This window comes from Phlebotomus papatasi, chromosome 3 (assembly GCF_024763615.1).
Source record: "Phlebotomus papatasi isolate M1 chromosome 3, Ppap_2.1, whole genome shotgun sequence".
NCBI classification, from domain to species: Eukaryota; Metazoa; Arthropoda; class Insecta; order Diptera; family Psychodidae; genus Phlebotomus; species Phlebotomus papatasi.
The window spans coordinates 46108357-46133096 of record NC_077224.1 but is presented as its reverse complement, the minus strand read 5'-3'; the positions used below and the strand labels follow the sequence as shown (position 1 = coordinate 46133096).

The 24740-nt window shown below is 33.5% G+C and overlaps 1 protein-coding gene across 2 annotated transcripts in view; it reads left to right on the top strand.

Annotated features, from left to right (window-relative positions):
- Positions 1 to 4741: 4741 nt before the first annotated feature.
- Positions 4742 to 24740, top strand: part of LOC129807991 (fatty acid synthase) — a 42836-nt gene continuing 22837 nt past the window's right edge. The window contains exon 1 of one of the 2 annotated variants that reach the window (XM_055857621.1): positions 4742 to 5046. The gene's annotated coding sequence lies outside the window, so the exon portion shown is untranslated. Of the gene's footprint in view, positions 6313 to 24740 lie in introns of both variants that reach the window. The other variant, XM_055857620.1, reaches the window with a different exon arrangement.

The window sequence follows — 24740 nt, the reverse complement described above, 5'->3', positions numbered from 1 at the left end:
ACAAATTACACAAATCTGTGTTAGTACACACGATTACATGTTTAATGTAAAATTTACAATGAAAATCATGGTAAAGCAGCCAAAAATTTTTTACTGTGTATCATTTTCTGATGAATTTCATCATTTTGATTGCCCTCCGCGTCTGTTGAATAATGCTTTTGGGACGTACATAATATTCTGGGCAAAAATTCTTGTCTATCAGTAAACTTACACTGTTTGTCTCCAATTAGAAACTTTCCCTTGTCTCCATTTGGATTAATTTGTTTCCAATAGAAGCATTTTGTACTCGTGTTTTTTCTTGTATTTAAGAAGTTTTCAAATTATATCTAATGAATTTTCGCTAAACAGTAACATTCTAGAAGAGTCAAGGAGCAAATTTATGTAATTCTCTCCAGAAGAAAATTAAACTTAATGTGTTGAATCTTTTGTCAAATTTAAAGCGTCTGGAAATGGTTTTGAATTAGAACATTTACCCTACTCGATAGAAGACTCTCCATTGATGGCCAGTGGATTTGAAGCCACTTCACAAAGAAAAACACTTCTTCAATCTTGCCCAGAGCTTTCGGTCCTGGTTATGGACCTTCTTCAGTGGCTACAAGGATTTGTACATTTATTTTAGAATTACATTTAAGATCTTTGACCTTTAGCTCTTCACGAAAGGCTACGTTCCGCACTCGATCCCAACGAATGATTCTAATATCCGCTCGAATATATCTAATCTCAGTAGCTTTGTACTCGTAATCTTACCCTTTCAGTCATTATCCAAATTTCATGACCGTAGATAAGAGTACGAGCAAACACAACTCTGAAAACCGATAATTTAGCCGAACGACTACGCTCGGCCTATCCCACTACGCTTCTGCCAAGCTTTCTCATTACTGCGGAAGCCTGAAGCCATCCAATCGATTTTTTTTTTGAATAACACCCTGAAATACTAGAACTTCTTCAGATGTTTCAATGGGACTTCACTGATATGTAGAGTGCATTGTACAGACTCCTCTCGTTCAGTAATAAACCTTCCCGATATGAGAGGTTTCTTCGGTTGAGATTTCTTCTGTACCGATTCGAAGGTAAATCAGAGAGAACTTACTTAAAAACCCGTTGGAAGTTCTACCGTTTAAACCGACGAGTTACACGCGTTACACAAAAATTCATATTTTGCAGCAAACGTTTACACACCGTTGTTGACATTGTTTACGATTGAAGTGTCAAGAATATCGAAATTCGAAATGGCAGAACAATCAGCGCTAAAGCAGCGAGTACGTGAACTTGTACTTAGTCTTTCGATAAAGTTTTCGAATATATTTGGTATGGCTTTGAAGTGGCTTTATTTCTTCGAAAGCTTATTACTGAACGGAGCCAACTTCTTTTTAGGCCAAAGCCTCTGAGTGGTGAAGATAAGTGTATTAGTTTAATAATTGATCGTATGATCTCAGACGTTAGTTCATTATGAATCCACCAAGCGATAGGATGTACGGGGAACAGTCTGGAGCCCAGACCAGACTGATCGCATAAACCAGTCACCTCCTGTTTATCCTATATTATAAAATAGATATTAGATTACCTTTCCCTTGTAATATCTAAAGCTTTTTTAAACCTTGGCCTTAAAAAACCGATTTATTCGCTTAGACAACTTGTATTCTAAAACGTATCGAATAGAGAAAACAATCACACTATGGGAAGGAGTGAAGGAAAAATGAAAGGCATGCGGTTATATTCATTGGGTTGACTTATGGATAGGGGTCCACTGATGGTTCCAAGCCGCTATATCTAACCGTTTGGCCCATAGGAAAGGTGAAAATTTTGGGAATTATGGTGCTATTCCAATGAAAAAATGAACATGTTTTTTTAGTACATTACTGTTCTCAAGTACTAAAAAGACCATGACTAAATCGACAAGATTAATTTAATGTTTTCACTTTCATAGTATTTTCTACATTTTCTTTATCATGATTGACAAGATGTAAGGTTCTTCGCTCTACACAAAAACTTCATATTTTCTCCAGTCCTCGTCGTGTTTCAAAATCACGAAATAGTCATGACAGGAACCGACACAAAAGAAAAGTTCAACCGAAATCCGAATTCGAATATTTCCTCCGAGCAAGTTTTCACCGGATCACAATGCCATCTAACATTCAGTCAGTGGAGTAACCTGTCATGTCAGCTTTGTGGCGTGATGCAGTTGGCAACTTTAGCCTCAACCGCGGGTTTTCGCATGTTTTCCATGAATTCTCAGTGGTGAAAAGTCGGCGAGCAGCATTAATATTCTCTACTCATTATTTTCCTTGAAATGACGTATGGGAACAGACGTGGTCTTTTTTAGTACTTGAGAACAGTAATGTGCTAAAAAAAAACATGGTCACTTTTTCATTGGAATAGCACCATTACAGCTGTTTTGATAGAATTTGAATTTTTATAAGATGAAACGTTTTTACCTCTAGATTCTACATTTGATAAATCCGATAAATCAGGGGTGAAATGACAACTTTTCGATACTATCGAATTGATTGTATCGATAAATCTGAATCTGTTACATTAACTGAATGATGACTTTTTACGAATTGTTAGGCCGTTTATTGTGATATTCTGTATAAAAATATAGCTATCGTTAAAATTTTCAGAATCGACAGTCGATACTATCGAAAAGTTATCGTGTCGCCACAGTTTTTAACGTTTGTATTCGAACGTTCTGCACATTTGTAATCACTTCACAACCGTTTTATACTTCCTTATAGGGGAAAGTGCCCATGCTTGATACAATTGGAAGCTCCGTAATGATTAAATCTTTCCTATGTTTCTCAATAAACATGACTCCGCAATATATTCTAAAAACTGGCCACTTTTCCATAGTTTTGAAGAAATGGTTGCGACGAGCCATATAATATATCATCGGTTGTGTCTACCTCTGTCGTATCTGCATTTGTTTTGTGTCTGCGTTTGGTGCAAGGTCCCCTCTTGCGTTAAATGCTGACACAAAAGAAATGCAGATACGACAGAGGTAGACGCAACCGACGATATATTGTGAAACATAGAAAATTTAGTCATTACGAAGCTTCCAATGGTATCAAACATGGGCACTTTCCTCTACTTATACTTCAATATATATTTTAAATTAAAAGAAATAGAGTTTTTACATATAATTCATATATAAGTTTAACGGATAGATCGTTTTATTGAATAAAAATCTTATTGCATTACCCTAACAACAGTATATTTCCATTATGTACATCAGGTAAACAGGTTGATCTAATCTACGTAGTTGCATATGCTTTAAACTCATACAAAGTAAATAAACTTTTTTTTCCTGAAAGCAGTCTACTTGCAATTGAAACTTCAACAAATCAATAATAATCAAGATGATGCATAAAGATCAAATCATGTTAATATTGCTATGATAACAGGCATGACAGGATAATAGAAAAAAAACAAGGATGATTAGAACAGAGTGTTTGAGAAAATGCGAATTTTGAAATTTATTTGATTAAGGTAAAAACCGTAAAGAAATTATGGAATGACGTTATGATTGCGTTGATTGTGTTACTCAAGAATTTCGGTACCTTGTCTCTATTGATGCTATCTTGGCAATTGAAATAGAGATGATGAGTATTGCGATGCCTCATACTTTTTGAGATAAAAATGAAAATTCCATGGCTTTTCTTTTGAGAGAAAGTAATTGATATCCAGGATGATTGTGGGCAGTAGTAGTAACTGTTTGTAATTATACCTTATGAATGCAGTTCTCGTAAAGTAAATTATTGGAGCAAAATGAGAGAGTGTTTACTGATGAGAAGTTTTAAACACGACGCAGTGTTCTTGTATACGTAAGATGGCATGAATGGGTATTTGTGAATTGTATTGTTTGGAATATATTATAAAAAAAAATCTCGCACTAATATTGTTTTATATCTTGGAGTGGTGAGGTAACTCTTTAGTCAGAGTAAGAAACCATGAGTGTTGTATGGAGATCCATAAGAAGAACCACAGCAGGCGTCAGGCGCATGTTACAATCTTTTCCATTGGCTAATACTGGTGGTATGACATCAATCGAACCACGAGGCAGAGAATTGAGAGTAAAAATTGAGTGTAGTGAGAGAGAATTGATGTAGCATTCTCACTTTGCGAATTTCGCAGAAAAAAATTGAGATGAAAAGAAAACATATAAAAATTGATGTAAAAAAGGGTTATAGTCGAAAGGCCTGATGAAATTTTGTGCACGTTAAGAGAATTTTTGGTGAATTCCTCTTTATAATTCATTTTTCTCTCTTTGATTGTACATCCACAATTCGCTCTCTACGCTCTCTCATCGAGCTATGTATAATAAAATTATATATCTGGGAGAGCGGTTTGTGAGCGAATCATGCGCACGCGGGAAAATTTTTTGAAGTTCAAGAGCATGGCTGAGATTATGAGTTGATTATGAGGTTTTTCTTGTAGTGAATTCACAAATTGTTTGGTAAAGGGTATAATGTTGTAGGTCGGGAAAGAGGAGAAAATTTGTCATACGTTATGCCGCTTTTTGATTAGGAATTAGTCAGCTTTAGTGTATAGTTTTCTACGTAGTAATATTGTTGTATAGTGCGAAATCCAGCGGCCGGTATTTTTTTTTCGCGCTGAGGGAAGACAAGACAAGCTAGATATGCTTCTTCCTTTCACACTCTTAGTAGGTCACCTATAGGAACATCATGCCATATGCTCTGATACCACCTCTTACTGTTGGGTTCTGCGCCGATGACAAAGTCAGGAAGCAGACTCTCTCAGTACTGTTCTAGTGGTCGTTTTGATCAGTCACAATTCATTAGAAAGGCTTCTTTTTAGTGAGCTTCTGCTGAAACAAAAGCTTAATAAAGGAAATTTTGCGTTCTAGCAAGAGAGAAGATATTGAAAACGGTTTTATTGGTTGTCCACTAGTTTTATTGATTTATCCCAAGTGTTGAAAGGAAAAGCATTTTCCTTGGCGAATGGTGTATTAGTGATAAAAATTGTGAATTTTGAAAAGAAAAGGTCCTTAAAATAGGAGGAAAACTTGAAAACTATTTTATTGCTGAGGTAACTACGTTTTTTTTTCTAGCTAGACAGTACTCTGACCGTTTTTTCTTAGACTTCTAATATAAATTTTCTATATAGTTCTTTTCATTACTAATATTGGCATTGGCTAACGTTATTTAGAGACTCAGTGAAAATTTTCATACCAAGCCTTTTCTCAGCATTAAATTTGGTTAGCAACAATTTGTGATGCGAGAAAAAACCTAGGCAATGTGATTACTCCCCATAAGGTTATAAGCATTATGGACAGAGTGACAGAGAAATTGAACCTTACAATCATTTAATTATTATATCATCGTAACACATTTTTATGTTTCCGCAAAAATTATGTCCCTCACACTTGTACACTTGAACGTGAAAAATACCAATGATGAAAAATTTGCGATATTCCGTCATTTTAGATATATGGAGTGTGTGTTGAATGTTGAAAAAAAAAGAAGATATATAATATATTAAATACTCTAAGCAAAGTAGATAGTACATATAGATTACATATGGGTAACATTTCTTTCTAGACCCGCGAAATTCTCTGTGCCGAATTTTTTTCTCTGTCCTTCTCATGGTTCTTTTTGGACAAACATAATGTACTATAAATTCTATATAGCCGTGTAGACAAAATGCTGTGTGATGAGTATATACTGCCTCTTGTAGGCTCTCAAAGCTCTCTCGATGTATATATTATACACACTCCATACATACATCATGAGAAAAGAGAATATGAATGATTTGATGGGGAAAAGCTCAAAAAAGAAAGAAAAAAAATCACTGAGTCTCAGTACACATCACCATCAAAAACGCAGCAATCATTGAGTTTTCAAGTTAGTCTTGTGTGACGCTTCGGTGGAAGTGGAAGGATCCAGAATTTTCTCTAAAAAGGGACCAATATTAACACTATTCTGGATTTTCTTTCAGTTTATTGGTGAACTTTGTTATTTTTTGCGTACCGCAGATTACTTTAGTGCAAGAGAATAAATAAAAAAGTGTGGTGCAAAAATTATAATTTAGCCTCTTCTGCCTAAATCAAAAAAAAAGACGAATACTGTTCATAATAGTAAATTTGTGCAAACCGCAGCCAAAAAAAAAGAAACGGTGTTAAATTCTTTACACGGAGAGAATCACTGCAAATTAGAAGAATTTTTTTCACGACTTCATCGACAGTCTTGAAGAACCAATTCTTCATTCGGCAACAAAAGAAAAGTTGAGGAAGTGAAAATTTAACTAAATAGGCTGAATTAACTCAAAGGTTCTCTTCTTAAATTGTGTGAAGAGGTAAATTGATGATGTGTGACCTGATAACACTTTTAAAATATTGCACGAAACTTGTATTTTCGCACACTAGCTTATGTTTTTAGCACAATTTTGAAATAAATGTTACTCACCGAGGCGATTTTATATTGAGTAATTGAATATTTCTCTAAAAAACGGTTTTTGCGTATCTTTTGGACTTAGGGTTACCTCCGTTACCTCAGGGCGGAGCATTATCATACATTTTCTGTACAAACGTATGGTAGGGTAAGTGTGCCAAATTCCGGCCAGCTTGCAATTTCGGCCACCTTTTTTGTTCCTCGAATTTCCATGAACTTTTATATTTTACGTACTCTAGAGATTATACAATGCAAAAGAATAACAAAAAATGTAGCTTCGACAAACGAAATGACGTGAACGTGAAAAAGATATTGGAAGAATTCCCGAAGGGCAAGGAACTATGAGAATGAAAGTGGCCGAAATAGGGCACCAAAACTGTGTCTATATTTTTATTCATTTTAAAATGTATTAAGAATGATTTTAGAGTAAATCAAGACGGTAAACTCTTTACAAGGTTTCCAACAACACTCTTTCAGAAGAAAGAATAAAAAATCAATTTGTATTTAAAATATTACATTTCAAACTTGAGACTTTGACGCTTGCATGCAACTATGCCGAAATTTGGCACTCTTACCCTATATTTTTTCTTAAGTGATTTTTTTAGTTTTAGTATAAAACCAGATGCAATAATTCATTTCATTCATTTTATTGTCTTCTCTCTCATATAGAATAGAATATTACAAAATTTTTATTTTAAAAATTTTACCAAATGAAAGAGTATCTAATGTTATGTTATTGACTTAAAATTTATAATGATTGCACGAGGACAACAGTTCCTAAAACTTATATGAAAAAGACATAAAATTCGCAATTTTTTGAATTTTTCTAACAAATTTTCTATTTTTAACACCAGTAACATTTAAATTCAATAAAAATATATTCTCTGTACATGTGCCTACCATTTCGTGTTATATTTATTTTTGTGGGATCTAAGACTTAAAAATTATAAAGATTTTAAGAAAAATATACCACTTCTGAATTAAAATGCTCCATCCGTTTGTTAATCATCCTAGTGTTACCTCGATATAAAGAAAAGTGCCCATGCTTCGTACGATCCCAAGCTTTGTAGTGACTAAATTTTTCCTACGTTTCTTAATAAATGTGACTCCGCCATATATTCTAAAAACTAGGCACTTTCCCCTAGTTTTTAAAATTACTGCCATTTTACTTGACTATAGGGTGAAAGGATCATCTATTGACACTTTAAGAACTCGTGTCAGGACCTATTGATACCCTATTCTGTACCATTTCGAATACGAAATTTGAACACTTATCAAAAAACGTAGATTACTGAAAAAACGCAATACATTAAATAAATTTCAACATTTTGACAAAAGTGTCAATAGGGGGTTCCTTGTCGAAGAGGTGATCATTCGACCCTAGAAATTTTTCGCATATGCATCAATCAGAGGCGAGATATTAAGTCGAAGATAATGTACAGCTAATTGAAAGTGAATAGATGTCTTGGAAAGTAGGTGATTTTTAAAATAAACCTATAACCTTTTGAAGTTATTGATAATTTAAGATGGGATAATCTTTTTTGACACTTTTGATTTAGACAGTGATGTTTTTTAAGACAACAAATTAAAGAAAACTTAAAATTCTCAATAACTCCAGTTGTGCATAGCTCTACGTTTAATACAAATAAATTAAGAAAAATAACTAAGTGACTTATAATTACGTAACTTATATTATGGATTTTATTCATGTAATGTACTATTAGACACAGTCCAATGTATTTACCGAGCTGTAATGAGTACCGTAGATGCGGGTGACTTTGTACTCCGGGGGTGACTTTACATGCCTGCTTTTCGCAAGCTTTGCTTTAATTCTAAGACTTAAGGATGGTTTAGCGACCACAAGTGGACTTAAAGATGTCTAAAGTCCAGAAACGACTAAGCTCGTTCATATCCAAGTCAGTTCCTGACACACTACACTACAAATGAGGCTTAACTTTTATTGCCACTCGCAAAACATAATTTTTATAGGTTTTTATGCAGATATTTTTACTGAAATGCAGTAAACCCCTTTGAACATGAAAGTACTTACCAAATAACAATAATTTTACATTACAATGAAAATATTTGCACAAAAACTATATTTTATGGAAATCAATGAATGCTAAGCCTAGTTTCTAATGTGTCAGGAACTGACTTGACTATGAACGATCTTAGTCGTCTCCGGGCTTTAGTCGTAAGTGTGATTAACGTTTAAGCCAAAAATTAGACCCTAGATTTCGGAGGTATAATTTTTGGCTTAAAGATGGAATAAACCTGTCCACATCTATACGTAAATTCTTCCTGATAATACTGTTAAATGAAACCAAATTGAGATAATCTGCACTTTAGTGGATTTAAAGAAAAGAAATAAGGCTTTCATCATAAAGTCTTGCCTTGTCACTATTCGGATACCAGAATTTAAAAAGAAGGGATTTCGATTAAAAACAATATTTGGTAACTTACAACTGTATAAAATTTATAATTGCGTCAAGTGGTAGAGTGCTTTCTCTATAGTGCAAATGTCCAGAATTCAAATCTCCCTTTAAGTCACCAGGGTCACCAGTAGGGGAATTGTGACAGTATGACGATGTATTATAGTAAATTTAAAAATTTTTAAATAGCACATACTTTTTTAAGAACCAATCGAATATTCAATTCATATTAGTTACTAAAAGCTCCATAGAGCCCTTTCTAATGGTCCTTCGATGCTCTTTGGCGTTTAATGTTATCCTACTTCCGAATTTACCACGAAAATTTGACATATGACATTGTCATATTGTTACAGAATTTCCCTAAAGGTATGAATTCTGAAATGGTGAGTCTATCACGTGATAAATGTACGGGTCTGAGATCGCTTTTTTCTAAGTGTTTTTCAAGAAACTTTAACAAAAATTATCATCTAAATTCTAAGATACCGTAGATGTGAGTGACTTTGGCCGCCTCCTGTTCGTAAGCTTTTCTTTAATCCTAATGTTTAAGAACGGTTCTCATCGATCAGACATAGTAGATCAGATCGGTAAAGACCATCCTTAAGTTCTAGAAGTAAAGAAGGGCTTACGAACGGAGGGGGTCAAAGATGAGTATTTCACATGATACTTTGTGTGAAAACTTTATGAAATACTCGTAAAAGGCCATCTAAGATCTGTCAATTTCTTACGTGAATAACTCATGAATTTCAGGGGTGACATGATATCTTCTTTTCGATAGTATCGACTGTCGATTCTGAAAAATTCAAATGATGGCTACACTTTTTGTTGCTGATATACATATTTATCAAGAGTCGCATTCTATTAAGACTGATACATTTTATGGTCCAATAATATTTCAAAATCTGTCATTAAATAAATTTAACTTATACAAACTTATCGATACAATCTATTCCGTAGTATCGAAAACTTATAACTCGAACAAATTTAAAACCAACAATTAATCCGGGAAAGCTTTTGATCTGAGATAATTTAACTCTTAAACGTACACTGAGAAAAAACAGGGGTGCGATTAACCCTTTTTCCTCATAACTTTAACACTTTTTAGGTGCAAAAATATATCAACATTTTTAATGTTAAATTTACACCTTTTTAAGGGTAAAATTAACATGAAAAAGGATAACTTTAATACCTAATAACCTAAGAAGCATAATATTTACACCGATTTCGGATCAATACTGCAGGGTAAAATTAGCATTTTTCGGATTTCTCTCAGTGTACGGTCAAAGGAACACCTGAGGGCTAATTTTTGAAATTCTCACTCGCACCCGCGAGCTCTTTAGTGGCCGAGAGAAGTTGACTCGCACACCCCGCAGATTCTTGAGTACGTGCAACGGGTAGTTTATGTTATAAAGAAGTCGTTACAGAAAGATTTGAATCTGCAGGGTGTGCGAGTCAATTTCTCTCGGCCACTAAAGAGCTCGCGGGTGCGAGTGAGAGTTTCAAAAATTAGCCCTCTGTTCCGCAAGGAATACCTATATCTAATAAAATGCAAGTAGTATGACGTTTTTCCCAATAGATGTGCCTTCGACTCTAATCACAATTCAGAGATCTTTGCAGTTATTAAAAATGCAAATCAAGTGCAAAAGTTCCGGAAGTTTTGTAATCGATTTGTTCTTATTTATACAACCTATTTTTTCTAAATATTCATTAGGAAAACAATAGCGTGAACGTCAAATATTTCAAATTTTATTATAGTTATTTATTTCACATTTATTTCTTTTAATATAGATTTGTTTAAATTTTATACATCCGTGAGAAAGTCGCAAAGTTATCACAAGGAATATTTCCATGAAAAATAGATAACATTTATCAAAAGGGTCTTTCAGTACCAAACTTATTAAACGGAATCCAGGAAATATTCCTTGGCCTAGAAAATCTATTCCGGATCCACAATTTTCTGGTGGTAAAATTTGTTTGTGTTATAGGGTTCTTAACAGCTTTATAAGATGGAAAGCCAAGCTGTAATATTTTCATTATTTAAAATAAAGTTTTAGTATTTCATGGAATTTCGAAGAGTACTGTCCTTTGGAAAGTCTGTCCTTCCCTTTGATCTGCCACAAGTCCAGTCAGGCATTTTCTTGGAATCATCATAGGGGGAAGTGGGGCACTTTTGAATTGGGGTACTTTTAAAATCGTTTTTTTTTAAATGGAAGTAGGGTAAAGTGGTACAAGTTGGACAGTGGTACAAGTTGGACAATGGTACAATTTGGACAGGGCTTTTCGTCTTGATAAATTTAGTACTTCATTTTTATTTGTATATTTTTAATGCTTTAGTTTTATAATTTGGTTCCTTGTGCTTAAAAACAAACTTTGTACTGTATTAGGTGAGATTCTTAACAAAATCTCACCTACTATAATCCTAACAAAATTTCATGTCGTCCGATCGCGCTCAAACTTGGCCAAAACGTGTTTCAGCACTTCCTGATCACGAATATATATGTGGCTAATTTACGTTCCCGGCCGGCCGGCCGGCCGGCCGGCCGGCCGCTCTTTGGAGCTTAATAGCTCCTAAACTAAAAAAGATATCGACTTGCGGTTTTCGGCAAAGGTTATATATCGGGTGAAAATTGCAACTTGGTGCATAGACCCCCCACCCCCCACCCCTCCTTCCGCCATTTTGAAGACCCCCCTTTTTTTGTTTTCTCAATAGCTCCGCCCCTATGGCATTCAGCGGACTCAAATTTTAGTATGTTATAGCTGGGCCTTAGAGCTTTCCATCAATACCAAACTTAAGGTCCCCCGACCCCCCTGACCCGAGCTATAAGGGTCCAAAAAAAATTTCTTAAAATGGCCATAACTCCGGTTCTAATTATCAGAATTTAAAAAGTGAGGGCTTTTTGGAAAGCTCTCGTGAAACGCCACTTCCCCTTCTAACATCGCAAGTTCATAAAACCACCGCTAGGGGCGCTTTTTTTAAAAAGAAAATTTTTAAATCTTAAAAGTTAAATAACTCAAAAATTCCATTGTGCATCGGGCTGAAAATTTAGTATGTTGTAGCCGTTGATTATACCTATCAAACAAAAAAAACCTTAAGTCGATCCATAACCCCTGACCCGAGCTATAAGGGGTCAAAGTTCGAACATTGACCGGCCTCTATCTCCGGTTCTAATTAACATAGCGACCTAAATTTTACCTTTTTGGTTTCGTCTCGATGAGCACTTTCAGACGGAAGTTCAAAAAGTCACCACAGGTGGCGCTGTGATAGCGTCAAAATTCATCGAAATTCAAAGTCACTTTTCTCAAAAACGGCATTGTGCAAGTTAATGAAATTTTAGTATGTTGTAGTCCAGTCTAGGACGTTTCCAAAATGGTGCGTATGCGCGCTGTGGTTAAAATAGAACCGGAGATATGAGGGGTCAAAGTTCACAAAATTCAAAAAATCATATCTCCGGTTCTATGTGACCGATTTTGATGAGTGAGGGCTTAAACGAAAGATCTCACCAAATGCTACAACTTTCTAGAATATTTGAACTTCGTGGGACCAACACCAGGGGCGCCACAGTCGAAAAACCAATTTCAATATCACATAACCTCAATTATCTCGGCTGTCGCTAAACCGATTTTGATGATTACTTCGACACAATTGTAGAACACATTTGTCTCTACATTTCGTCCATACATCATTTTCCGCTCAGACTACGCTATCACTCCGATTTTGCCGTTTAAGTGTGAAAAAAATGATTTTTCCCATAATAACGCTTTGAAATCACTCAGATGCCAATTTGACTGCCTCTACACCACCAAGACACTTAAAATAGGGTTTTAAATGGAAAGTCCCACAAAATACAACAATTCTTTGAAATAGTTGAAGTTCAACAAATGACTACTTGGGGCACTCTGGATGAAAAAACGAGTTAAGAAACAAAAAACCTCGATTATCTTGGCTTCTGAGTAATCGATGAGTTCAAGTTCTACGGCAAAATTATAGAGAACATTCTGGTCTACATTTCACCCATATAACACTTTTCTGTCAGTTCATCCAAATCCTTGATATTTTGGTTTAAATACAAAATTTGTATAATTTCACGAATTTGATTCAAGATAACTGAATGGCGACTCACAATTTCAGCTCTAAATCGAATTTGCATGCACTCCGAGTTAGCTCACGTTAAGAATCTCACCTACATAAGCCGGTTAGGATTATCTGTCCCTTTATCAAGAAAAAAGCCATGTCCAACTTGTACCGGCGAATTGTCCAACTTGTAACACTAATTCCAAATTATACACTTTACCCTAAAGCTTAACATATTGCAATTTAATTTCACAATTTATATCTGGGTCTAGCTTATATCATAGTAAAGTCCAATTCCATTTAAAAGTAAGAGAAAAAGCCCAATTGCAAAGGTGCCCCACTTCCCCTTAAGTAGTGAAAAGTTTTCGCTTTTGAAAATTAAGAAATTTTCCATAATTTCCTTAGAAATCCGCAACATTTCTCTTGCCATTGGAAAATTATGTGCTGATGTGTTTGAACAGTTCGTCTATAAGAGTTAATACGCAATTACTCAAAAGCAGCAGATTTTTTGTGTAAATCTTCAATAGGTATAAAGTTTATATCGTTTATATATAAGTTTCAATCGTTTCAATATGCTTTAAGTTGGAATGAAGAAGTAAATGTAAAGTTTGATATATTAAAATCGTTTAAAAATGCAAAATGATTGAATATTCTTGCAGTAAATATCGTTTTAACGTCAGTTGTAAAACAGTCGCTGTGATTTCTTTCATTTTTTTCTTTCTAATGATATATGGTCAAAGAATATCCGGATTAATCCCTTGGATTTTGTCCAGCAATTGCGATACATAGTATTGATCATGAATGTAATCTCAGTTATTTATCACGATTGTGTAGCTCTATGCGTCGATGTTATCAATTTAAGTGCCAAAAAATTGTCTCGCTGGCAAACGATGTTTATTTTTTGTGATTTTTGCCTATCGTTTGCATTATTTTTCCAATGTACATCTTATGCAATAACTTGAGTTTTGTGCAGGAAAAAGCGTCGGAAAAGTTGAAAATCTATATAGAATGCAAATATGCTTATGTGCATATTTGATGCACTAACTAACGTCCTCTAAGTGGCAGTGTCTTCACTCAAAGTTGCTACAAGTTTAGAGATTAGTGTAGATAATTGTTTATTTAAAAAAAAAAAGTTCCTGCAGATAATAATCAAATAAGTCAAACGACTTTCTAGTCACATTGAAAATGATGTACTTAAACTCATATTATGCGACTAATGACATTGACTTTGGTGCTATCAATATGAGTGCAAAGATTTGTAATTTTATAATCCAATTGCCTCAAGTGTTTTTTTTAGCTGGGATTCTCTTTTTTTTTGTTGATTCCATGAGCATGAGACAGTTGTTGCATAACCTGAGACTATCTCTTAAATGTCTATATAGCATCATTTTTGTCTTATTCATGCATAAAACAAATAATCTCATCTCGTAATAACTCGGTACAATCGCCTTTTCTTGTCCTCTGTCTCAAAGAAAAAACGGAGAAAAGACATAAGTCCTATATTCCTAATGAAAAAGCATAGAGAGAATACATAAAGGAACACATGAATGGAGAAAACAAATCAACAAAAAAAATGAATGAAGCCAAATATATTCTTCAATTATACCTCATGTCAGTGGCGTAGAAAAGCAATCGATTTTCTTGATTTTCTTTAACATAAAAGATTCTTCTGCAAACATAACAATTGCAACAAAATCATCTTTTTTACACTTCCTCTTGACATGTCACAGACTACGCATAAAATAATCAATTGTGCCTTTGATTACTTGATAAATCTTTTATACTCCAATAAAGCTATATTATTTTCATATTTATTATTCTTCCAACTAAAATGATACTATGTGACTTGGGTTGAAGGTAGAAATACTAATACGCAAGATAGTTTAACTTTAACTCACCATACATTAAAAAAAACCAAGCACGATGTAATATTAACTTCGCTCAATAAACTCAATAATTGCTTTAAGTAGAGCAAAATAATATTATGAATATCTTGTGATTTTCCATTTCCAACACATTTCCGTAGATATTTTTCCTTTCTTTGATATCAAATTAAATATTTTTTGTATAAGAGAACTTGTGGATATAAAAGGTCATTGACAAGATATACCCTTGATAATTATTTTTAATTTTTTTACTCCTCAAAATGATTGATGTTTCTTTGAGATGAAATGCAATTTTTTGGCAAAAGTAATTTTATTGCATCTTGCATCAGCAAATGTCGAAAGAGAATATATTCCTTTCTTCTAAAGATCATAAATGCAGGGGGAGGTGGAACGCCTTTGAATTGGAATACTTTTGGATTTTAGCTTTTTTAGGAGAAAAAGGTCTATTTCAAATCTGCCCTACTTTCCCCTACACAGAAAAAAATATTTTGGAAAATTGTTCGTATAAGTTTCTGAATATCTATTGGGGGCACTTCCGAAATGATCATAAATCTTATAATCCACAAAGTTTGTACTTTTTTCACAAACATCGTTTCAATAATTGCAATTCTTGATATCCACATGGTTTTTGTCTTGGATTTCAAGATTCCAAGACATTTGACAGATTTAACATCTTGGATTATGATTTTTTGATTTCAGAATACCAAAATCTTGAAATTTTCTTGATCTTGGTCTCAGAATTGAGGCCATTGTTTCAAGAATTGCAAATCTTGGTATCCACACGATTTTTGTCTTGGATTTCAAAATTCTAAGACATTTGACAGATTCAACATTTTGGATTTTGATTTTTTGATTTCAGAATATCAGAATACCAAAATCTTGAAATTTTCTTGATCTTGGTCTCAGAATTGTGGCCAATGTCTAAAACAATCCAAAAATTAAAAAAAATCGTACAATGCGTTTTCGAGAATTCCTTAAAAAAATGATGGAGAAAAAAATGATGGAGTCCTCCTTAGGTCCCAAGTCGCCATCTCTAACCGTTTGGCCTCTAGAGCAGGCGACAGCCGGACGGACAGAAGGACAAACAGCGTGATGAAATTTCTCAAAAATCGTATAAAACGCGAATATTTGATGAGAAAAGTGGTGTCCGGGGGATTGGAATGTGGAAATTTCGGGAGGAGGGGTGAAAAAATCGAGTTCGAGCAGTAAAATAATCACTTGGGTTAAAAAGTAATAAAAGGTATGGGGTAAAAAGTAACAAAAACCGAAGCAATTTCTAATATCACACGGCGAATATAAATACCATTGACATGATTGTCGCCGCTTGTTGTCTATTTGGTCAAACGATTCGCCGTCTCTTGTGTGTGTGTGTGTGTTTTTTCATTTCTTCAAATTTTATAAGACTGAAAGTTCCTTATTCTATTTATTCAGCATATGAGAAAACTTTAAGCCGTAATGAAGCTACCGTCGTTGCGGGTGACTTTGCACTCGGGGGGTGACTTTGCACTCTGCCGTCCGTAAGACTTTCATAAATTCTAGCACTTATTGATGGTCTACCATCTACCATCTCCAAGTATATAGGGATATGTTATGTACCAAGTAAGGTACAATGATCCTCAAAAGGATACTTGTAATTTCAGTAATAGTCAATGAAATGCAAATATAGATATTTTGTCAAAAAATGACTCCGCGAAAAAGTTATCTGAAGCTGCAATTCCAAAATCGATTTCAGAGAAGTAAATTGCCCAAATCTATTCTAAATTTATCAGGCTAGAATAATCCACTTCGATTTTGTTCATTATTTTTAGTAAATTCCTTTTTTTCACTATAGTCTTCCTAAGAACGCATGATTTATATTATAAAATTGCATATAATGGACTTTCTTAAGCTTTATTATAGACGTATTTAGCTAAAAATTATCCAATTTTTTTTATAACTTAAGATAAAATGACCGAGATCTACAAGATGGTGTGGTCGCCATCTTGATTTGACGATTCTGTCCGCCATTTTGAATAACTGTCAAAACAAAAAACTTATCCGATTGAGCTGAAATTTTAGTATGTTCTGGCTGATGTCAAGACCTTTTCAGAACATATATAAAATCCGACCTATGTCAAGCGATTGTCTGGATACTGGGGCTCTAAGTTCAAAATTTTGACATTCTCATTAATACAGCACTACGGAGAGCTTCTTTTATCGAAACTATCACAAAAAGGCAGTACTATCGTTAGGCGATGAGATCTAAATAACAAACAAAAAGAAATGTGATGTTTTTCTTTATAACAGCATATTATTTAAAGATCTGAAAAACTTTTGCAAAGATGAAAAAATAAAAAAATAAATAAATGCACTTTTCATTTATTTTGTTTTAATTATGTAAGAGTAAATAAATATATAAAATGAAAGCCTCAACCATTTCTAATGGTTACTGAGGCATTTCGTTTAGGTTTTAAAATTCAGGATTAGAAAATAAAGATCGCTAAAATATGAATATTTCAAATTTTTAAACTTTGAGCCTCTGTATCAAGGTAAATACTTGACGTAGACCGGAACATAAATACGTTCTGAAAAGGTCTTGATATCAGCTACAACATACTAAAATTTTAACCCAATCGAACCTGTTTTAGATTTTGACAGTTATTCAAAATGGCGGACAGAAACGTCAAATCAAGATGGCGATCATGTCATCTTGTAGATCTCGTGCATCTTACCCTTAGATGTGAAGATCTTCATTGTCGTTTATTATCAGAAATTGTTGATTTTTTAGTATTATTAAAAAGTGCAAAGTCACCCGCACCTTATCCCAAGTGCAAGCCTTTTTTCTTGATTTTTTTAAACATAGTAAAATTTTATAAAATTAATGCTAGTGGCACAAAATCCATTCATTAACAACTGAATACAAATAATTTTACTCAAAAACCCCCCTCCCTTCACTTTAACAATCCACTTTTAGAGGGAAAAGTTGAAAAATAGCGAAAAAACGTGCAAAGTCACCCGCAATGACGGTAATCAAAATGAGATAATTTTACCCCATGCCTGATACTATTTGCCCCAGCACTTTTGAGAATGGTCACAAAATTTCCTTTTAGAAAATGGCTCGGTAAATATATTTCCTTAAAAAATAGAGGAAAATTATTTTCACAAATTTGTAGAGAGTTAAATTTCCTATAAAACAGCGCTAATCAGAAATTTCTGGGGCGCTCAGATCGTTTGTAAAAAAAGAAATAAAATATCTGTTTTGTGACTTTTTGTCCCAGTGTCCCCTATATTATAGGATTTGACGTTGACCTACAAATTATTTTCTTTTGTGAAAAACTGATAATACTAAAAATAATGGAATATGTGAGATTGTATGTGAATAAGAGAAAATAGTTATATTGTAGTTGAAATACAATTAAAAAATGATATCGTAATTGTTCTTGCACGTAAACATGCATTCAATGCCTGCAGTTTTTTTGACATGTGCCTAAAGTGTTTCAGAAAACATGTATAATTACCATGAAATAAAAATAATCCAATACGTTTATCTATTATTATCTTAGCGATTGACATGAAAATCTAGTCACTGTAAAATTGTTGCTCGTAAATCGTATATTCCACAAAAAAGTTCGTAAAAGTTTGTAATTTTTTCACAAACATTGTTCGTAAATGTTTTTAAACGATCAAAAAGTCTTCGTAAAGTTTTGTCATTTGTTGGTAAATTTTTGTTTGTCTGGCAAAAATATACGAACAAATGATAAAATTTTACGAACATTTTTTGTGTGTTTACGAATATTTACGAACAGATGTTTCTAAAGGTACAAAAAATGTTCGTCAAGTGATCATGTTACGAACAATGGTCTCAATTTTGAGACCAACATCAAGAATAAAATTTCAAGCTGTCGAATATTTCCAAGATCAAGGTTTCATATTTTGACGCGAAGCATTTATGGAACTTAAAATGTCTCAGCTAAGAACCAAGATTTCAAGATTTTCCACACTTAACGAAACGTCATTTCTGACAAATATCTTCATTTCTTTGCCTTTATAGGTTGTATTATATGACTGGCCATAATCGGGAATAAAAGAGGTGCAAACAAAACTTGTGAAGTGCGATAAACCCTGAAATGCTTATGCAAGATGTCATTCTTTTGCAGGTATTCTCAGGGTGTTGTACTTAAAAAATGTACATCTGGAATGTTTTGAACCATTACGATTAAATTATAAGATAAAACATAACATTTTTCAGTCATTCTCTTTTTGTATCATCTCTTATAGAAATGTTCCTCATCAAAAACGATTTCCGCATAAAACTCTTCATATTGTTAGTATCTTGTAAATTCAAACTCCTCCGAGAGATTCTTGGAATTATTTAAAAAAAAAAAAAACAAGAAATTTCACGTCTTGAAATCCTGAAATATTGTTTCAAGAATTGCAAATCTTGAAATCCACACGATTTTTGTCTTGGATTTCAAGACTCCAAGACATTTGACAGATTTCACATCTTGGATTTTGATTTTTTGATTTCAGACTACCAAAATCTTGAAGTTTTCTTGATCTTGATCTTGGTCTCAGAATTGAGGCAATTGTTTCAAAAATTGCAAATCTTGATATCCACGCGGTACTTGCCTTGGATTTCAAGATTCTAAGACATTTGACAGATTTGACATCTTAGGTTTTGATTTTTTGATTTCAGAATACCAAAATCTTGAAATTTTCTTGATCTTTATTTTGATCCTGGTCTCATAATTGAGGCCATTATTCAGGCGTACAATTGACCATGTGTGAAAACACCGTTGAATCGTTCCTAATAACGGGTTTTCAAGGTCAAAGGTTAAAAAGGCTCTAGAGAGCGCAACTATCAGGCGTATGGGTTAATGTTTGGGCTCGTTGGAAAGGCCTTGGAATTTTCGACAAAACTGAATCGGTACAAATCGGTTTGAACCGGTAATGAACCGGTTCATAACCCATAACTATTTTTTATTCGAAATTCAATTATAATCAGTCCTAAGTATTTTGGGCAATGTTTTGAGCTGGGGTCTCTCGACATTTCATTTTTCCATACGTTTTTGCATAGAAACACTCAAGATTATTGGCAAGTTTTTTCCTAAAGAGAATTGACTTATCAGTCTGATATATTTTGAAATTGTGCATTAAAAGTTATCTGAAAATACATATTTCATAATGTTCGCCGAAATAATACAAGAACTACGAGCAAATTTGTTCAAGTCTCGATGCAATATCTGCATTATATCTGGAAAAGTGAAAAATAGCTTCAGTTTTTATTAGGCTTTATGTGCCCCTGGTTTTGAGTGATTTATAAACCCGTTCAAATCAGTTGTGTACCGGTAATGAACCGGTTATGAACCTATTAAGTAGTTTTTGTCTGACAATCAATTTTATTACTCTTAAAATTATTTTGTGGGATCTTTCGAGTGATTTACAAATCGGTTTAAATCGGTTGAGAACCCGTAAACCCGTAAAGTAAGCGTTAATGTTTTTTGTTCTAAATTTTCTAAGTGTTCGAATAACAGTTTTCGATGAAAAAGCGCTAAGCTAAAATATCAAAGGAGAATGATGATGGACGATAGACAGACTACATATTTTTGAACATTAAGTAAATTAAAGCAAAATATTTTGCTGAATGTATAACTCTTATTAGCTAAACTACAGTAGACTCTTCGATATCCGGCTGACTGGGGGACAAAATGACATTTAGGTTTTTTGAATGATCAACGGTTTTTCTATTTTGTGCAGTGTGAATTTATTTTCTGTCTGACAAAGAAAAAGAGAATTTTCTTCATGGTGTGCTTATGTTTCATTTTTTATCACAATTATGTATTAAAAACTTCGATACAATGTTAATAATACTTTAATTCACTCTGGACAAACTTCATGTTTAGTGAAAATAATTTTGAATATATCAACCGCCAGTGTTTGGCAGCTGTCACCCGGATATCGAAGTGCTGGATATCGAAGAGTCTACTGTATTATAATTTTGGTTTTTAATATTTCCTTATATTAAGAAAAATATTTGGATCACTGTTCATGACCAAATAAGTGTCTTTTTTTGGGATTTACTGATGATAGAATTTTCAGTGAGATACAGCCTAAATTGTGAATAAAAAATATTTTCAATACAATTTTGATCATTATAAGAATGAAGACATGGTTCGCATAGAGTGAACCCTCAAACGATGCGAATTTTCTCTTTGTTTGCAAAAAGTTGGTTTACGATTTCTCATCTCGTTTCATGAGGTTAATAATAATTATCTGTTCTTTTAGCTAATAAATTGACGAACTATAGCTCTTTGCAAACAAAGAGAATATTCCCATCGTTTGAAGGTACACTGTGTGCGAACTATGCCTACATTCCCCTAATACTTTAGTTAAGTAATATAAATAATGATAAACCAATATGGCTAAACTTTAAGTCCGATGACCGTTTCACGGTAAATTATCGTTTGTTCATCCGTGTGCAATCAATATAAAAACCCAAATGGCTAAAGATTATTTGGGGAATTCTGTAACTCGTTACTTCTCGTTATTTTTTTGGCAAGATCAAATTGTATTGCACTTGGGAGATTTAATAAAATGACGTTGAATTTTATGACGAGTTTCAATAGTTTTAAGACCAATAAAATGCTTATTAGAAATTTAAATATATCATTTTTTTGGCAGATCTTATGAGAATTAATATATTTAGTAAAATTGCGGAAATTAATCTAGGGAATTCAGACAATTCGTATTCAATAGCGGGAAAAAATCGAAAGAATTTAAGGATTTAGGGCAGAATCACATTGACAGTAAAAGCTCACCGTCACCGTCAAAGCCCTCACCGTATTTCGTTAATTTACGCATTTTCATTATAATTCTTATGCAAATTCTCAATTACCGTGTTACATTATCTCATACTCGGTGACACTGGGTGAAAATAATATAAGAAAACTGAGGAAATAAAACGAAAATGCGATAAACGGTGAGCAAAAAAACTGTACGAAAAACTGTAGTAAAAAAAATCCTACAGTTTTTTTTTTGCTTACCGTTTATCGCATTTTAATTTTATTTATTCAATTTTCTTATACTTTTTACCTAGTGGCATAGAATATGAGATAAGGCAATAAGGTAATTGAGAATTTGCGTAAGAATTGCAATGAAAATGCGTAAATCAAAGAAATACGGTGAGGGCTTTGACGGTGACGGTGAGCATTTTACTGTCAATGGAGTATCCGAAAGTATCCTTTCTGTTTTTATTCAAAAACATAAACTATTTTCTATGATTGTTAAGTAATTGTCTGTTTTTTTTTAAATATTTTTTTTGTTAGATCATTATTAAAATAAAATTAACTTGTAGAATAATTCATTTTATGGCTTTTGCTTTTATTTGCTTTTAATTGCTTGTACATTATAACACATGTTGTTTCATTAACGTTTTAAGGGGTAATTGGTCATCCAGAACATAAAAAGGATATTTTTTCTGAGTTAATTATTATTAGAGTTGTTTTTGTTTTTGGGTCTCTGGTGACGCATTAATCCTTAAATTGTTAAAGCTTAGGGAGGGTGGGATAGTTTCACGCATGCAATACATTTGAAAATAAAACACTTTAATACTTGTCAATACTCAAGAAAAACTAAGGGCCTCGACAGACTTGAGGATTAGCCGAAAGACGGATTAGCGTAATTATATTCGAAGTAATGGTTAAACCACATTTATATCATTTTTAAACTTAGCCGTCTCTTGACTTAAGTCCTAAGTATGTCAAGAGCCTTAAGCGGTCTTTAGACTAGAGGTTTTAGCCCAGTTTCCATAGGTCTCAATATCTTAACTCTTTCCGGACCACAACATATTCAGCTGACATTAGCTCTCAAAAAATGCGACCAGTTTTAGTGTAATTTTTTCCCTGTTTTCGTACACATTTCACGAGATATCTAGGTTTATCTATCTATCTAGGGATATTTAGGGTTTTCGGTTGCCTCTTCGTTATTAAATTGGCTTTTATTTTGTATTAGTATTTTTTACTAATTCATTCTACAATAACAGAAAACAGCTAATAAACTCAAAAATTTTTTCGGCTCGCTAGAAACATATGTGAAACATAGGAAATGTCATGCCCCTGTATTCAGCGATTCAGTAAAACTCACTTTATTGTAAGTGTAAGTCTTAGTGGTCAAATATGATACTTTTGTAGAGAAAGATTTTTTTCCTCCTCTGGGAAATTGGAAAACTCATGGGTACTCTCGTCCCCAAAAGAACGAAAAGGAGACAAACTTCAATTTTCCAAAAGCCAATAATATCAATTTTGTGAATTATTTTTGCGAGTCAAAGGACTCCTGTACGATGTTGATCACTAAAACAAGAAGAATTATTGACTAGTATCTTGTGGGATGTCTAGAAAGTGCTGAAAAAGACACCCAGCTCCTGCTTGCCAACAGATTCCTCAAAATATTATATTTCACACAATAGCACTTTAACACACATTTCTCTCAACAGGATGTTATTGCAGACACATTAAGCTTTCTCAAGAGCCAAAAAAACTCTTCCTGGACAATCAGAATTCACCAAAATCAGGAAGAATAGGAAAACTTCCCTGAAATCAATCTCCCGCGATGCCAAATGTCAAAATTATCGGCCATATTGGCAAAAATGTCACTCCCGCTTAGAATTTTGTTACAGTTCTGTCTCTCTATATGCACACTCTCTATATGCACAGCTTTTGTGTCGGTTGCATTCAAAATCAATTTGTTTACATTTTGACAAAGTAATAAAGAAAATTATTTTCTTGGTAACTAATTTTTCTCGTTTTTAATTATCTTAATTTTATTTTTTCTGTCTTATATTATAGTTAAAATAACACGGGAAATTCTAGAACAATAAAAAAATAATAATTTATTAAAAGAAGGAGAAAAACCGTTGGGAATTTCAAAAAAAGTTGTGCATATTCAGAGAGAGAACTGTCAAAAAAAGTACCCAAACTGTGCATACAGCGAGACAGCACTGTACAAGGTTGGTGTCAAAAAGCAAATGGCGGGCATTGGCGGGATAACCTTACATTTGACCTCTAGATTTTTGGGGACGAGCGTACCCAAGAAGTTTGAACAAGTTGTTTGAAAATTTAAGAAAGAATTATTTTTCGAATTTATGCAATCTGTAATTGTTAGTTATCATACTTATTGGCTCCGAGAGGTTTTTCCTTATTCTGGTCTAGAAATATCAAAAAAGTCACGATCTCTGCAAGGAAGCAGAAAATCGAAAATTCACGATTTTTGACCAAGAATATCTTAGCTCAGGAGTTAATTGGGATCCTGCAAAAAATATCCTAGATTTGAACATCCTTATAGTTTGTAATTATCGAGAAGAATCGGATTTTTATCGATTCTAGATAGTCTAAAAAAATTATTGTTTCCATGGGTATCCAGAGTCCCAAAGGAGACAAAAGAGTTAAATAGCGTGCAATTTAATTACTTTTTGAGAGCCTAATAGGTTATTTATCTTTAATAAACTAATCCTAAGTTAAATTTAGATAAGAAATTTGAGCAGTTAAGCCATTTGGCTAAGTCTTATGTCTGAAGCCCGTATTACGGAACATATCTCGTTTGAATTTGGCTTATATTCGCTTAGCAAATAAATTTTGAAAAAAAAGTTAAGCTGCGTAAAACTGTTCCACCCTTCTCTATACTGATGACCATGTCACATAAAAGATTAATATTAAGATTAACACTTTCTGAACTGCGAGAACGGCAAAAAAAGATAACTATTGTTTTATCTTGCCTCTCTCTCGCATTTCCCCAATTTTTACAAAGTTGGCAGCCATACAATCGGTCGTAAAGTGACCGAATCACAGTTGGCACACACGGAGAATTGCTAGAATTGCCTATAAGATGGTTCAGAAAACAATTAATACGAACAGTAATATCTTACTTATCGTATTACTTCACTAGAGTGTACTCTTTCTAACACACGTGATTT